Here is a 16004-nt window from a genome sequence, read left to right as displayed (position 1 = left end):
TTTATGAGGAGTTACTATAGGCCAAAATTGTAGCACTTGTTTATTCCACTATTTTTGCTGAAAAATCGCCTGTCAGTTTGGCAGTCCTTCGATGATAATGCCTCTTCTCTTTTCTGGCTTCTTTTTGTCTTTGGTTTTCTAAAATTTCACCATGTTATGTCTAGGTATCCATCCATTCCTTCTTATCTTGTTTGGGATTCATTGGATTTCTTGTATCAGAGAATTTGTTCTTTTTTTTTTTTCCAGAAATAATAAATAATTACTTTCCTGTCTGAATAATTTCTTTTCCCTTTCCACTTTCTTCTTTGACTCCAAGTAGAAGTTTTGAGATTCTTACTCTTCCCCAAAATAAGCTGCTTTCAGTCACTTCATCTTTATGAAAAGCCATAGAATAAATATATTCTGTGGAGGAGTTTATGGACTTCCCCTTATAATTCACCTAGACCATGACCTTCCTGAATTGTCCTCTGTTGTGAGAAGATAATTTCTTAGAGTTTAAAAAAATACAATAACACAATATAATGTCTTACATTGGTGAATTCATTGGTGGTACTCATGGCAACTTGATTTTTAGCAATACAGCCAAACCCTCAATTATCTGTAATATCATTGAAACTTGAAATGATCCACTCCTGTTGGTCATGGAAAATGATAGAACTTTCTATGATGACAAAAGAATAGCTAGTGTCACCAGTCAATGCCATCTGCAGATTTTTTATATAGTTACTGGGAATTTGGGCCATCGCAAACTGATAAAGAGCTTCTAGGACTGCCACTATACGGCATGAGAATAAAGTTAATTTCTAAAAGAAATTTACAACTCACATTTATCATTTGATTTTTAAAAGCCTCCTTTTCACTCATTAATAAAGAGACAAGATGACTAATCTGCTAGTCACAGGCCCGTGAAGTCATAAAAAGTAGGAAAATGGGTAAGTTGATTCATAGTTAGTGAAAGTCCTCCTCTGGAAATATTTGAAAGATTGTTTATCAGAATACATATTCAAATGCTTATGCTTTGGTGTATTTCCTAACATTTGGAAGGAACATATGCTGAAAGAGAACCTGCAGGTAATTACGTGGGAATGGCATTCAGGAGGACTGCATCCATTTTTGCCAGATTACCTTGTAAAATGAGTGAAACCTGCTTTTGCCAGAGGTCTCAGTTTTGCCAAGAACTTGCAAGAGCAGGGAGCATGAACAAGCTGTGAACCCTCAGTATATTAAAAAACAGTGGCAAAGTGCAGTCGGTTACTTTTGCTTTAGTAACCTTGAGCAAGAAAAACTAATCAGCAGTTTTAAGCAAGCTGGACAGGATGGGAGGAGAGCGAGGGTGCCGTTTGTTTCCGTGGAACATCTTGAAGATAAAATCCTGGAATGATACAGAATACCATTACAGCTGATATTTTTTGCCTACCTACTCTGTGCAGCTTGGTTCCAGTTCTCATAGCCCTTGCATTAGTCACAAGAACGATCGAGAGTAATTGCAAAGGCAGCCTTGGAAAACAACAAATAAGTAAAGATTCTTAAGTTTAATATAACATTTACTGAGGGCTTGTATGTTGCAGACACTGTTCCACATTAGGAACAAAGAAGGAAAAGACATGGCTCCACCCTCATGTAATCATATAAATTAATGCAGTCATATAAATCAATCTAAGACATGCTATGCCAGATTTCCTGTCACATCCTGAGTTGGCTGTGCATTGGTATATGCGCCAGACTTACCACACCTTGATTAAAAAAAAAAAATGAAGCGGACATTGCTTTTGACACAGAAAGCTCCTTTGTGAGGTCCTGACACTTGGGAAGAGGTGTGCCTCACACCTGATTCAGTTCTCAGAGACAGGGAGAGGAAGTTGGAAATGTTCTTCCAGGGAGACTGTACTGATGAGGCAGCCATCAGTCATCAATCCACAAGAAACAAAGAGTCTTTGATTTCAGTGTCAGCTACAAGGCCATACTTGTTCATGCTTCTTCAACGTCGTCTGCTCAGACGACCAGATAGAGTTCATTGCCACTCTCTCCTTGCCAGCAGTAAGCAGAAGCAGGAACTCTTGCAAGAGAAATGCTTGCCCAGAGCAGAGGAGAAGCTGGAAGAAGGTTATATAGTTTTTGTTCTTGTTTTTTTTGTTTTGTTTTGTTTCATTTTACTAAGGACTGACAAAACTGTATGCTCCATGTAGTTCCATAAAAACTTCAAAAACAGAGCTTCTAAGGTGGAAATAAAGAACTGACCAATTAGTCTTCCAGTTAAACTAAATTCTAAGTACAGACTCTTATTCATAAAATCTTTTTTACTCATTTCCTGACTTAAAAATGTTTTTCAGGTGGCTGTCCACATTAATGAAGAACATGTTGAAATCTCTCACAAAGATCTCACTTTTACACTGGACACATTGGCTTCACCAAATTTACCCAAGATAGATGATGACCTAAAAGGTATGTTCATTTTCTCTATCTGATATTTTCTGCCAAAGCTGCTGGTCTTTCTATTTCATCACTTATTCTTTCTTTTTGGTATCTATAAAGATGACATGACAAGTGTGTAGGGCATTTTGGCTATAAGTACTAATGTGGTTTTTTTGAGGTCGGTCCATGAAATACCTGGATGTGACATACAGTGCAGGGCCGAGGAGGGGTAGATCATGAAAAATACTGCCTCTAATTGTCTCCCCCTTATCTGTGGGGTCTATGTCCCAACATTCCCAGTGGATGGCTGAAATTGAATAGTCTGAACCCTTTTATGCACTATGTTTTTTCTATACATACATACGTATGATAAAGTTTAACTTATGAATTAGGCACAGTAAGAGATAAATAATGACGATAATAAAATAGAACAATTATAACACTATATTGTAATAAGTTATGTGACTGTAGTCTCAAAAATCTTACTGTACTCTACTCACCCTTGTGATGATGTGAGATGATACAACCTACATGATGAGATGAAATGAGGTGAATAACATAGGTGTTGTGAAATAGCATCAGGTACTATTGACCTTCTGAAGATAGGTCAGAAGGAGAATCATCTGCTGCTGGATGAGGGGGTTGACTGACTGCAAGTAACTTAAACCATGGAAAGGGAAACCAGGGGTAAAGGGGGGACTACTGGGAACTGAGGTTCATGGAGAAAATGGTGAGCCTATGATTCCACTTGGTCTCTTTTCTTACTTAATGAGAGGATCCAAGCACATGTAAAGGTTATTGTTGCAAAAATCAAGAATATGCTCACACAAGTGGAAGGCTGGAGAAACAACTGCTGAGAAAAATGATCTTATCCTAGGTAGGGGAGATCTAAACTCTAGAGAAGGTAGGTAGGAAGAGTACACTAAAGATAGTTATTGTCATGGAAAACAATCATGAATATTTGAATCAGAAAGAGAGGGACAGCTTTGGAAAGCTCTCAGCCTTTTAGAGATTTAGTTTCTGGAAACCAAACTAAAAGCTCAAGTCTACTCTGACTTGTTATGCTCCTTTCTACTTTTGGAGCAGCTTCCAACATTTTATCCTTTGCACTTTCAAATGTTGTGAAATAACTCCAAGAAGGCCTTTTGGGTGAAGGTTTTCTTTTAGCTGGCATCATTTCCTCTGGGACATCTCCATCTTTCAGGCACAATCACTTTCTCCATTTATGATGATAAGTTTGCCTTCACTCATTTCCTCTGACTATATATATATCCACAGTGTCAACTTTCCCACCATTGATTCTCTCTTCTGAAATTCCATTTACAGTTGATTCTATTTTACTTCCACTGTTGTTGCTTAGGGTTTCTCTACCACACTTTCATCTTTCTTGGCCAATTCTCTGAAGAATCGATTTTTGCAAAATGTCATGGGAGTTAAGGAGGCAGTACAACTACACACTTTGCCATGTGTGTATGAAAGCAATACTAATTATTCAATTATACCCAGTTGACACATTGCGGTACCTGAAATTAGAACTGTGCTGTTGGGGAGCTGATGTTAATCACCTAAATCTTGGAACCAAATTTTGTGTATATTGGAAATGTGCATAGTGAGGACTGCCTACGTATTCAAAGGAATTACCTTAGAACTGTCCATGTGCTACTGGGCCCAAATTTAATTTTTGTATGTTTAAGGACAATTCAAAATTGAAGATTCCCCCCCCACCCCCCACACACACACTTATTGGAATGGTTTTCTTACTAATTCATTTTGAGGAGGTCTTACTGGTTGTACTTATTCTCTACCTTTGTCTTGGTGAGCTGTACTGCATGATTCCTTGCATTAAATTAAATGCTGTTTGACCTTAGTGAGTATCTATAAGATTTTGGTTTCCCATGAAAATGAGATGTGGATTTAGAGTCTAAACAAAAGTGTTATTTCCACAAGATCATCATAAAAAGAAAAACAAATATTCTGCTGCCCACTTGATAATTGAGGCTGTAGATATTTAACTTTATAGCAATTATACAGGTATGCTTATTTAGAATGACATGAATATCTTATTAAAAAGAAACAACAGGGGATCCCTGGGTGGCTCAGTGGTTTAGTGCGCCTGCCTTCTGCCCAGGGTGTGATCCTGGAGACCCAGGATCGAATCCCACATCAGGCTCCCCGCATGGAGCCTGCTTCTCCCTCTGCCTGTGCTTCTTTCATTCTCTCTCTCTCTCTCTCTCTCTCTCATGAATAAATAAATAAAATCTTTAAAAAATTTTAAAAAAAGAAAAAGAAAAAAATAATAAAAAGAAACAACAGGCCCAGTCCAAAACCTTTGGGTTGCAGTAAAAGTGGTCATAAGAGGAAAGTATATAGTAATACAGGCCCACCTCAAGAAGCAAGAAAAGTCTCAAATGCACAACCTAACCTTACACCTAAAGAAGCTAGAAGAAAAAAAGAAGAAGAAGAAGCTAGAGAGGAACAGCAAATAAAGCCTAAAGCCAGCAGAAAAAAAAGAAATAGTAAAGATTAGAGCAGAAATAAATGATATAGAAACAAAAAGCACAGTAGAATAGATCCGTGAAACTAGGAGCTAGTTCTTTGAAAGAATTAATAAAACTGATAAACCCATAGCCAGTATTATCAAAAAGAAAAAGAAAAAGAACCCAAGGAAATAAAATCACAAATGAAAGAGATCACAATCAACACCACAGAAACACAATTATATGAATATTATGATAAATCATGTGCCAAAAAAAAAAAAGAAGAGAATTCATGTGCCAACAAATTAGGCAATATGTAAGAAGTGGAAAAATTCCTAGAAACACATAAACTACCAAAACTGAAACAGGAATAAATAGAAAATTTGAATAGATACATAACCAGCAAAGAAATTAAATCAGTAATCAAAAAAGTCCCAACAAATAAAGTCCAGGACCAGACTGCTTCCCAGAGAAATTCTACCAAACATTTTATTTTTTTAAAAAACATTTATTTACTTATTCATGATAGACAGAGAGAGAGAGAGGCAGAGGCACAGGCAGAGGGAGAAGCAGGCTCCATGCTGGGAGCCCGACGTGGGACTCGATCCCGGACTCCAGGATCGTGCTCCGGACCAAAGGCAGGCGCCAAACCACTGAACCACCCAGGGATCCCCCTCTACCAAACATTTTAAAGAGGGGCTAATACCTATCCATCTCAAACTGTTCCTCAAAATAGAAATGGAAGGAAAACTTTCAAACTCATTTTACAAGGCCAGTATTGCCTTGATTCCCAAACCAAAGACCCCACTAAAAAGGAGAATTATAGGCCAATAACCCTGATGAATATGGATGCAAAACAAGATACTAGCAGATCAAATCCAACAATAATTAAAAGAATTATTTACCACAATCAAGTGGGATTTATTGTTGGGCTGCAAGGGTGGCTCAATATTTTCAAATCAATGAATGTGATAAACCATATTAATAAAAGAAAGGATAAGAGCCGGGATCCCTGGGTGGCGCAGCGGTTTGGCGCCTGCTCTTGGCCCAGGGCGCGATCCTGGAGACCGGGGATCGAATCCCACGTCCGGCTCCCGGCGCATGGAGCCTGCTTCTCCCTCTGCCTGTGTCTCTGCCTCTCTCTCTCTCTCTCTCTCTGTGTGACTATAATAAATAAATAAAAAAATTAAAAAAAAAAGAAAGGATAAGAACCATATGTTATTCTCTCAATAAATGCAGAAAAAGCATATGACAAATTGCAGCATCCATTCTTGATAAAAATCCTCAACGAAGTAGGGATGGAGGGAACATACCTTTATTTTATTTATTTATTTTTTTAAATATTCTTTTTTTTTTTTTTTTTTTATTTATTTATGATAGTCACAGAGAGAGAGAGAGAGGCAGAGACACAGGCAGAGGGAGAAGCAGGCTCCATGCACCGGGAGCCCGACGTGGGATTCGATCCCGGGTCTCCAGGATCGCGCCCTGGGCCAAAGGCAGGCGTCAAACCGCTGCGCCACCCAGGGATCCCGGAACATACCTTTATATCATAAAGGCCATGTATGAAAAACCCATAGCTAATATCGTCTTCAATAGGGGAAAACTGAGAGCTTTTCTTTTATTGTCAGGAACAAGACAGGGATGTTGTCTCTCACCATTGTTATTTAGCATAGTACTGGAAGTCCTAGCCTCAGGAATCGTGACTCTACCAAAAAAATTGCTAGAACTAATGTATGAATTCAGCAAAGTCACAGTATATAAAATCAACATAGTGAACAATCTATGCACCAATAATGAAGAAGCAGAAAGAAAAATCAAGGAATCAATTCCATTTATAACTGTACCCAAAATTTAAAGATACCTAGGAATAACCTAACCAAAGAAGTAAAGAAATGTACTCTAAAAACTATAGAACTTTTATGAAAGAAATTGAAGATGACACACAAAGATGAAAACATTCCATGCTCATGGATTAGAAGAGCAAATATCGTTAAAATGTCTATGATACCCAAAGCAATCTACACATTTAATGCAATCGCTATCAAAATACCACCAGCATTTTTCACAGAGCAAAAACCAACAATCTGCAAATTTGTGTGGAACTACAAAACACCCTGAATTGCCAAAGCAATCTTGAAAAAGAAAAACAAAGCTGGAGACATCACAATTCTGGGTTTCAAGCTATATTACAAAGCTATAGTGAGCAAGACAGTATAGTACTGGCACAAAAGCAGACACATAGAACAATAGAACAGAATAGAAAACCCAAAAATAAACCCACAACTATATTGTCAGCTAGTCTTTGACAAAGCAGAAAAGAATATGCAATGGAAAAAAAACACAGTATCTTCAGCAAATGGTGTTGGGAAAACTGGACAGCAACATTCAGAGGGATGAAACTGGACCACTTTCTTACACCATACATAAAAATAAATTCAAAATGGATTAAAAACCTAAATGTGAGATAGGAAACCATCAAAATCCTAGAGTAGAACACAGGCAGCAACCTCTTTGACTTTAGCTGTAGCAACTTCATACTAGGTATGTCATAGGAGGCAAGGGAAACAAAAGCAAAAATGAACTTTTGGGATTTCATCAAGATAAAAAAAACTTTGCATAGCAGAGGAAATAATCAACAAAACTAAAAGGCAACCTACTGAATGGCAGAAGATATATGCAAATGACATATCAAAGTGTTAGTATCTGAAGTCTATAAAGAACTTACCAAATTCTACGCCCCAAAAAACAAATAATCCAGTTAAGAAATGGGCAGAAGACATGACTAGACATTTTTCCAAAGAAGGTATCCAGATGGCCAACAGACACTTGAAAAGACGCTCAACATAACTCACCATCACTCATCTTCAGGGAAATACAAATAAAAACTACAATGAGATACCACACCTGTCAGAATGGCTAAAATTAACAACACAGGCAACAACAAATGTTGGCCAGGATGTGGAGAAAGAAAAACCTTCTAAAAAAAAAAAGATTTTATTTATTTATTCATGAGAGGCAAAGATTCAGGCAGAGGGAGAAGCAGGCTCCTGGCAAGGAGCCCAGTGCGAGACTCCATCCCAGATCCCAGGACCATGCCCTGAGCCAAAGGCAAACACTCACTCCTGAGCCACCCAGGCATCCCAGAAGAACCCTCTTATACTATTGATTAGAATGCAAACGCTTGCAGCCACTCTGTAAGACAGTATGGAGGTTTCTCAAAAAGTTAAAAATGGAACTACTCTGTGACCCAGCAACCACACTACTAGTTATTTATCCAAAGGACACAAAAATACTGATTCAAAGATGCACATGCACCTCAACCCCCAATGATTATAGAAACATTATCAATGATAGCCAATATATGGAAAGAGCCCAAATGTCCATGGACTGATGAATGGATAAAGACGATGTGGCATACACGTGCGCACACACACACACACACACACACACACAGGAATATTACTCAGCCATCAAAAAGAATGAAATCTTGCCCTTCACAATGATGTGGTTGGAACTAGAATGTATTATGTGAAGCAAAATAAGTCAGTCATAAAAAAATAAATACTATAGGATTTCACTCATATGTGGAATTTAAGAATCAAAACAGATGAACATAGTGGAAGGAAGAAGGAAAAAAAGAGAAGGAGGCAAACCATGAGAGACTCCTAACTATAAAGAACAAACCGAGGGTTGCTGGAGGGGAGATGGGTGGGGATGATGGGCTAAATGGGTGATGGATGTTAAGGAGGGAGGGCACTTGTGATGAGCACTGGGTGTTATATGTAAGTGATGTCACTAAATTCTACTCCTGTAGCAATATTATACTGTATGCTAACTAACTAGAATTTTTTTAAAGATTTTATTTATTTATTCATGAGAGGCAGAGAGAGAGAGAGGCAGAGACACGGGCACAGGGAGAAGCAGGCTCCATGCAGGGAGCCTGATGTGGGACTCGATCCCGGCACTCCAGGATCACATCCTGGGCCAAACGAAGGCAGGTGCTAAACCGCTGAGCCACCCAGGGATCCCCAACTAACTAGAATTTAAATAAATACTTGAAACAAAACAAAACAAAACAAAAAAATATATTTAAAAAACCCAGAATCATAAAAACTACATAGCAGCACAGACACTCATGACGACAGAGAAGAGAAAACACTGAGACTATGGGGGTGTCTAGCTCGGCTTTAGTCCCTGGCAGGACTCTGAAGAGTGAGAGACTGCAAAGCCTCCCTTGAAGTTAGCACTTAAAGGACTCAAATCCATTTCGAGTCCGGGTGCATTTTGCATTTGTGGGGACCTGATGCAAGAACACATCCTTCCAAGGCAATTGAGTTAGGACCAAAGCCATAGGGACACACATAGAAGTCAACCAGCAGAGCTTGGAGAGAGGAAGGACAGCAGAAATCCAGAGTGAGTCTCACAGAGACTTCCCTCTTCCCAGGGCTAAGATTCTTACTTTTTCTATAAAAATGTTGGTGTTTAAAAAAATGAGCAATAGGAGACAGGTGGCTCAGTGGTTGAACGTCTGCCTTCAGCTCAGCACATGATTCTGGGATCTGGGATCGAGGCCCATATCCGGCTCCCTGTGGGGAGCCTGCTTCTCCCTCTACCTGTGTCTCTGCCTCTCTCTCTGCATCTTTCATGAATAAATAAATATATCTTTAAAAAGTAAATAAATAAAATAAAAATAATTTAAAAAGGAACACTAGGCCCAAAATGGAGTCACTATTGCTAAGCCCCACTAAGACTTAATACCTAACCTAATTGGAGTTTCAGCCTTTCCCAGGAGTGGAATCTTGAACCAGTCACTCTAGAAATTCCTGATCAGCACTAGTGAGGTAATCTTGATAAGACCTCTGCCTTCCTCAAAAGGAAAGTAACTTGCCTGAAATAATCCATTCTTTTAACTTCCTTGTCCTACCTTCTTTCTGCCTGTAAAATCTTCCATTTTGTACCGGCCCTCAGAGCTCCTTTCTTGCTAGATGGAAGGCTGTTCAATTCATGATTCACTGAATAAAGCCAATTAGATCTTCAAATTTACTTAGTTGATTTTTTTTAACAACTCAACAAACATTGCCACCTACTGATTTTTGTTACTAATTTTACATAAAAATTGGAATTTTTAAAATCAAAACATATAGTTATGCCTCATGAGTGTTAAGTGTTCTTAGGGGTCCAAAGAAACACATAGTATATCTGACCTAGAGTGCTATGATTCCTCCAAAATAGGACTAATTTTGGCCAAGTAAGCTGTTCTATGTAACTTCCATGTCAGAATAACCACATTCATATGACATGTGTTAGTTTTTTTGTATACCTTTTCAATTTTCTTCCATTGGTAGATCTACCAAGTGGCTCGCTGACATATCACTTAGAAGATCTAGCCTATTACAAGTGGAACAATCTCTGCAAAGGTAGGTGTTTTTGTTCATAAAAACCATTTTTTATGTCTCTAAACTTGATCCAGTCATTTAGTCACTTTTCACTTGCATTTAAACCTTAAAATAAGGTTTTCTTCTACTGTATCGATTAAGTTATATTAGATTTTTCAATGTCATGTAGCTTTTACTCGTTGACATAACAAAACTGTGTGCTTCAAATAAGCTGTCACTCTCAATATAATAATTTTCACAAAAATTACATATTTTAAACAGTGTTGTTGGGGCCAGAATAATCCACTCATGTTTTATAGTATTATAGTGCATATATTCTATTAATTAGCCTTTTGTCAAGCACCCCCTTTCAATCTTCTTTTCCCTAATGTTCTCTAAATAGTATAGTACTTCGTTATTATCACCATATTTCTGTTTTTCCTTACTCATATATATTTCCTTTATTTATTTATTTTTAAAGAATATCTCTTCACTTGCAAAATTCTTTTCTACTTTTTTCCTCTCCAAAAATTGCTGGGTCCTTTCTTTCTCTGTAGAATAATTTTCCTGGTTCTTTTCCTTGTAACTGAATGGAATGCCATTGACCCATCTCTTTACTGAAATCCTATCAATAATTAGAATATTTTTCAGTAAATACCTTTAAGTAGACTATAAAATGGTCGTTTAGTAGAACTAATATATAAAAGAGCAGACGTAAATCTCTGTTGTCAAGTGAGTTTGTAATGCAAGTGTGCACATTCCTGTTAAAGATGTCTGTATCTGAAATCTTACAATGACTCCATTGACACTTTGTCTATACTTAGCAGAAGAGTTTGCATTCTCAGAATAAATGGAGTCATTTATATCATTTATATATGCCATTTTTTACTTAAAAGATATTTAGCACTTTCCATTCCCTAGAACATCCATCGTGGACAGGAATCGAACAGTGAGCATGTTAGCCCATGACCTCTGAAATGCATAATCTTTTAAAGTTAGTATCCTAGTGATCCTTCTTTTGATTTTACATTAATTTTACATCCATCTTTTGTCCTTTCTTTGCAAGATGCAATTATATGACATATACCAGTTTCAAAAATGAAAGGAATGAAACAAATTTTCTTAGAATTTCTTAATGCTGCTTGAGATAATCAAGGTAGAGTTGCTAGATAAAATATGGAATGCCTTGTTAAATTTGAATTTCAGATAAGCAGTAAATAATTTTTAATATAAATGCATACCAGGCAATATTAGTTATGGCCTAAATTAGACATACATAAACATGGCAAACTAAACTAGGTTAAATAAATTAGAGAAACACTGGAAATGGCCAAAGCAGTGAGAATGACATTCACCACCAAGTGATTCACTTTGATGACAACAGTTTGTCCACTGTATCCCTCATATCCTCTATCACTCCCATCCCCACCCACTACATGATATCCTCACAGAATCAGATTAAGATACTTCAAATTAATTAGTCATCTTGATAAATCTTTAGCATATGTGTTTATTAGTGTGATAATTAGTATACAAATAGGCGTCATAGCATGGCCTCCTCTCTACTACCTATACTTAAAAATATTTCTAACTGCTCAAGCACTCAAGATTACTTCCAATATATTCTGCATAAAGAACAACTGGAAAGGGAATTCAGCAATAAGGTATGGTCAAATTTAAGTGATTGGATTACCATGTTTGTATCTGGGGCTTATAAGTAGTTAAGGATATTAATTTGGAACTAGCAGATCAATGTTTTATATTCTGATTCTAGGACCTTCATCTCTTGCCTACATTATACTATACGAGTTACCAGAAAAGAAGCAGAATACATGATTGCCATTTTTCAAAATAAACCAATAGTTTTACTAAATTAGTACTCTTTGTACACTTGTTAAACTGGTTTGGAGCATCGAGAGGTCAATATGAGACCCAGTGATATAGGCTAAATCAAGTAATCCAAACACTAAATCTAGGAGATGGGAGAGAAGCGTAAAACATGGGCTAGGGAAAAACTTGATAGAAATATTAGCATTTTAGATATTGCCTCAGTGTCAAAATATTTTTTTTCCTTTTTAAAGATTGTATTTATTTATTTATTTATTTGAGAGACAACAGGAGGAATAACAGAAGGAGAGAGTCAGGAAGATTCTGCACTGAGCAAGGCCCGAAGCTAGGCTTGATCCCATGATCCTGAGATCATGACCTGAACTGAAATCAAGAGTCAGGTGCTTAACCTACTGAGCCACCCAGGATCCAGTGTCAAAAATTTTAACTGAATCACATGCCGGAGAAAGCTTATTAATGAAATGCAAGACTCTTCTGGTTGCTGACTCTAAATAAAATGTAAACGGTCTCATTTTCTTAAAATTAAAGGGTTTTTTTAAAAGATTTATTTCTTTAAGAGTGAGGAAGAATAAAAGAGATCACAGAAGGTGAGGAAGGGGGAGAAGCAGACTCACTGCCAAGAGAGGAGTCTGACGCAGGGGTCAATCAACCCCAGGACCCTGAGATCATGACTTGAGCAAAGGCAGACACTTAACCGACTGAGCTATCCAGACACCCCTTAAAATTAAAGAGTTTTTAAAGAGTATAAGAAATATATTCAAAATATGGGATGCTATGTACATTTTAAAACTCTAAATTATATATGTATTTTTGGCATGGTTATGTTATGTTTCCTTTAAAGATGATTAACATTTTCAATGAAAACTATACATTTTTTCTTTTAATCTGTTTTTCGTTTCATTGTTATTTACCTTCCATTCATTTTCAGATAGCAAACTTTTAGAAATATACCTTAACAGTGTAAGATCAGAAGGTTGCAATAAATAATTCTATAATTACCACCTCAAATCAACAATCAGAACAATCAATGCTAAAGGCAGTAGAATAGATGCTCCTACTAGTATATAAATAATCTTTTCTGTCATTTTTGATTTTGGAATATGTTCCTATTTTGGTTATTTTGGTTCGTTGGTGTTTTATGCCTGCCTAAAAGCAACAGTGAGGTCATACATTATTTTTGGCACTCCTTCACCCCCAAGTAAAGCCATTTGTCACTCCTTCACACTCTGCATGGGTCTTATGAAAAGGCTTGACCTATTTAATTTTATTATTATTCTTTAAATAGGCTCCAACAGAGCATGGAGCCCAACGTGGAACTTGAACTGAAAACCCTGAGATCAAGACCTGAGCTATGACCAAGAGTCAGATGCCTAAACCAACTGAGCCACCCAGGCGCCCACACTCTTGACCTTTATTAGATGTTTGGATATGTGAGGTCGATAGCTATTAGAGCGTATGTGTGCCACTACACTTTGATAAACAAGTTCAGAAGGTGAGGCATTGCAGATAGAAGGTTTATACAAGAATTCTGAGAAGACAGGCAGGGAGCAAAACCAGACAGATCACCACCAGTGTTTTGAGTGGGAGTGTTTGAAATGGGCTGGCACTGCAACCTGAAGAATGACTCGGGCAAGGCTTAATTGAAGACCATGACCCAGTTGCGTGGGGTCATGGTAGGGTGGAAGTCTTAACAGGTTGAAACTCATTGGCTTAGCCTTTCTCAGGGAAGACAGGTCATGATCAGAGAAGTTAGCAAGGCATACTGAGAATTTCTTAAGGGACATAAGACAGCCAGATAAGCTGGGTTCTAGCTCTGAAATAGTACTACATATCAGTTTCTGTAAATTATTTGGATAAGCTATATTTAACCTGCTTTTTCTCCATCTGGACAGGTACAAGTCTTCCACAGGTAGCTGTGCCACTGTGTCAGTATTTCTAAGACTACCGCAAAGCAGCAGCTGTGTTTTCACACTTCCAAGACCTGAGCCAAGTTTGCGTGGGACGGCAGTGCTCTGCCAGGAGACTTCGGCAGGAGCTCTCTTAGAAGTCCTCTGATTTCCTTGTAGCTTAGCCTCCTTCATGGGACTTACACTCCCTCCCTACCCCTACATTTTGGGCAAAGGTCCAGGCTTATAAAGCCAGGCATTGGGTCAGGGTTTAGACATACATGGCCTATAAAAATGTCTCTGAATCGACAGTAATTAATCTCCTGTGCAACTGTATTTGGCTTTAAAATGCTACGAGTGTTTAGCAATTGCTCTTACTGGAACCAGATCTACAGAGATTAGGTTGGGGATGATATAAACATTTTCCGAAAAAAAAAAACAAACAAACACATTTTCCGTCAATGGGGGAAGATAACCTAGAAACATTTCTTTTACTGTCTCCTCGTCAGAGCTTTTAAAACTATTGACCTCTGATCTCAGGTCCCTAAGTATTCCTGGGGAAAGCTTCATGCTAGTGTGACTTGATTCTGCAGGAGTGGCAGGCTGTCTAAAATCAGCTAAGTTATTCTCAACCCAGGGCATTTAGAAACTAATTGGACTGGGTTTTTGGTTATCACAATGACAGGGGAGCAATTCTGGTATCGAATGGATGGAAGCCAGTGATGCTACCTTCCTACAATGCACATGGACAGTCCTGTGGAACCAAGAATTACCCTACACAATGTTCCCACAGCACACTCGGGACTGACAATACTTGTGGTGATCTCTAGTTGACTCCCACTTGCATTTCTACTAGTAACTGTCCCAAACTATTTTCTCAAAACCACCCAATTATGCCCTCATTTCATTTTCTTGTTTCCTCAGACTCTTCATTCAGCAAAACTTATTCAAAGTCCCTCCCTCTTCCCTTTACTGTTTTCTCTGTGTCCACCCTGTTCTCCTTCCTGCCCTCTCAGGAGAAGGTATCTTTTCATCTCCTTCCCAAGGATAACAACAGATCTACCCAAGGTGCTGGTCCCTCCACCCCCCCCACTCCCAACTCTGTCTCTTGCATCTTTAATGCCTCACCAGTACTTTCCACCCCTCAGAAAAGTACTTGAGTCTTTCACCCCTAAAATATCAAATAAAAGCAAAAACAAAACTCTTAAACCTACTACTTGCTCCCTCAAATTAACATTCCACTTCATTTCTTCCATGTAGGGCCCAGTGTCAATAAACCATTTTAGGTACTCACTGGTACTATTTCTTTACCATCTACTGGCTCCTAAAACTCTCATAATGTGATTTCCACTCCTAATTCTGCTCTGTCCTGAAGGTAATCTCAATGGCAAGTTGCCAGACCACTCAACTCTTCAAATTCCTTGGATTTCTTGGCGAAATGGGATCCTTGATAAATCACTTATTAGAGATCATTCTTCCCCATTTTTCTTCAGTTTGCCGTGTGATTGTTCCCAGGAAGAGTAGAACCACACCAGATGTGGTTCTTCATTTTCCTGCATTCCCTTTTAGTATTTCCCTATTTTCCCTATTAGTACATGCCCACGACTCTGGCAGTCTAATCTTTGAGGCTCCTTTTCCTTCTCCCTTTGCCATATGCTGAGTGCAGGTGTTGGCCACCCTCTACTTGGTGTCCTTGCCTTCTTCTTAACCAAGTGAATGATCCTTAAATCTACACTCCTAGCCGTGACACCACTCTTCAACTTCAGGCCAGACTGCTTGTTACCCGGCAGATAATTCCACCTGGCTGATCCACTGCCACTCTCTAAATTTAATAAAATCTAATACATTCTGGTGTGTTTCTCTTATAGCACTTTAAGTTTGGTGATCATTTTTATAGGTGATGGTCTTCACTACTGACCTGGAAATTCCTTGAAGACAAGGATGGTTTCTTCTTTAATTTTGCCCTAAAATCTGGTGCTTCAAAATGCAAATTGGATAGTAAAGAA

General features: G+C 38.1%; 1 long non-coding RNA gene across 1 annotated transcript; it reads left to right on the top strand.

The window, feature by feature from the left end:
• The first annotated feature begins 1964 nt into the window (after positions 1–1964).
• On the top strand, positions 1965–15956 carry LOC121481562. Its single transcript, XR_005985317.1, has 4 exons — positions 1965–2103; positions 2331–2442; positions 10235–10306; positions 14005–15956. It is a non-coding gene; the product is annotated as an uncharacterized LOC121481562 (long non-coding RNA).
• Positions 15957–16004: the final 48 nt, after the last annotated feature.

The sequence above is a fragment of the Vulpes lagopus genome, chromosome 23 (assembly GCF_018345385.1).
Source record: "Vulpes lagopus strain Blue_001 chromosome 23, ASM1834538v1, whole genome shotgun sequence".
NCBI lineage: Eukaryota > Metazoa > Chordata > Mammalia > Carnivora > Canidae > Vulpes > Vulpes lagopus.
Note: the sequence above shows the minus strand (reverse complement) of the source record. Positions and strands in the feature narration are given on the sequence as shown.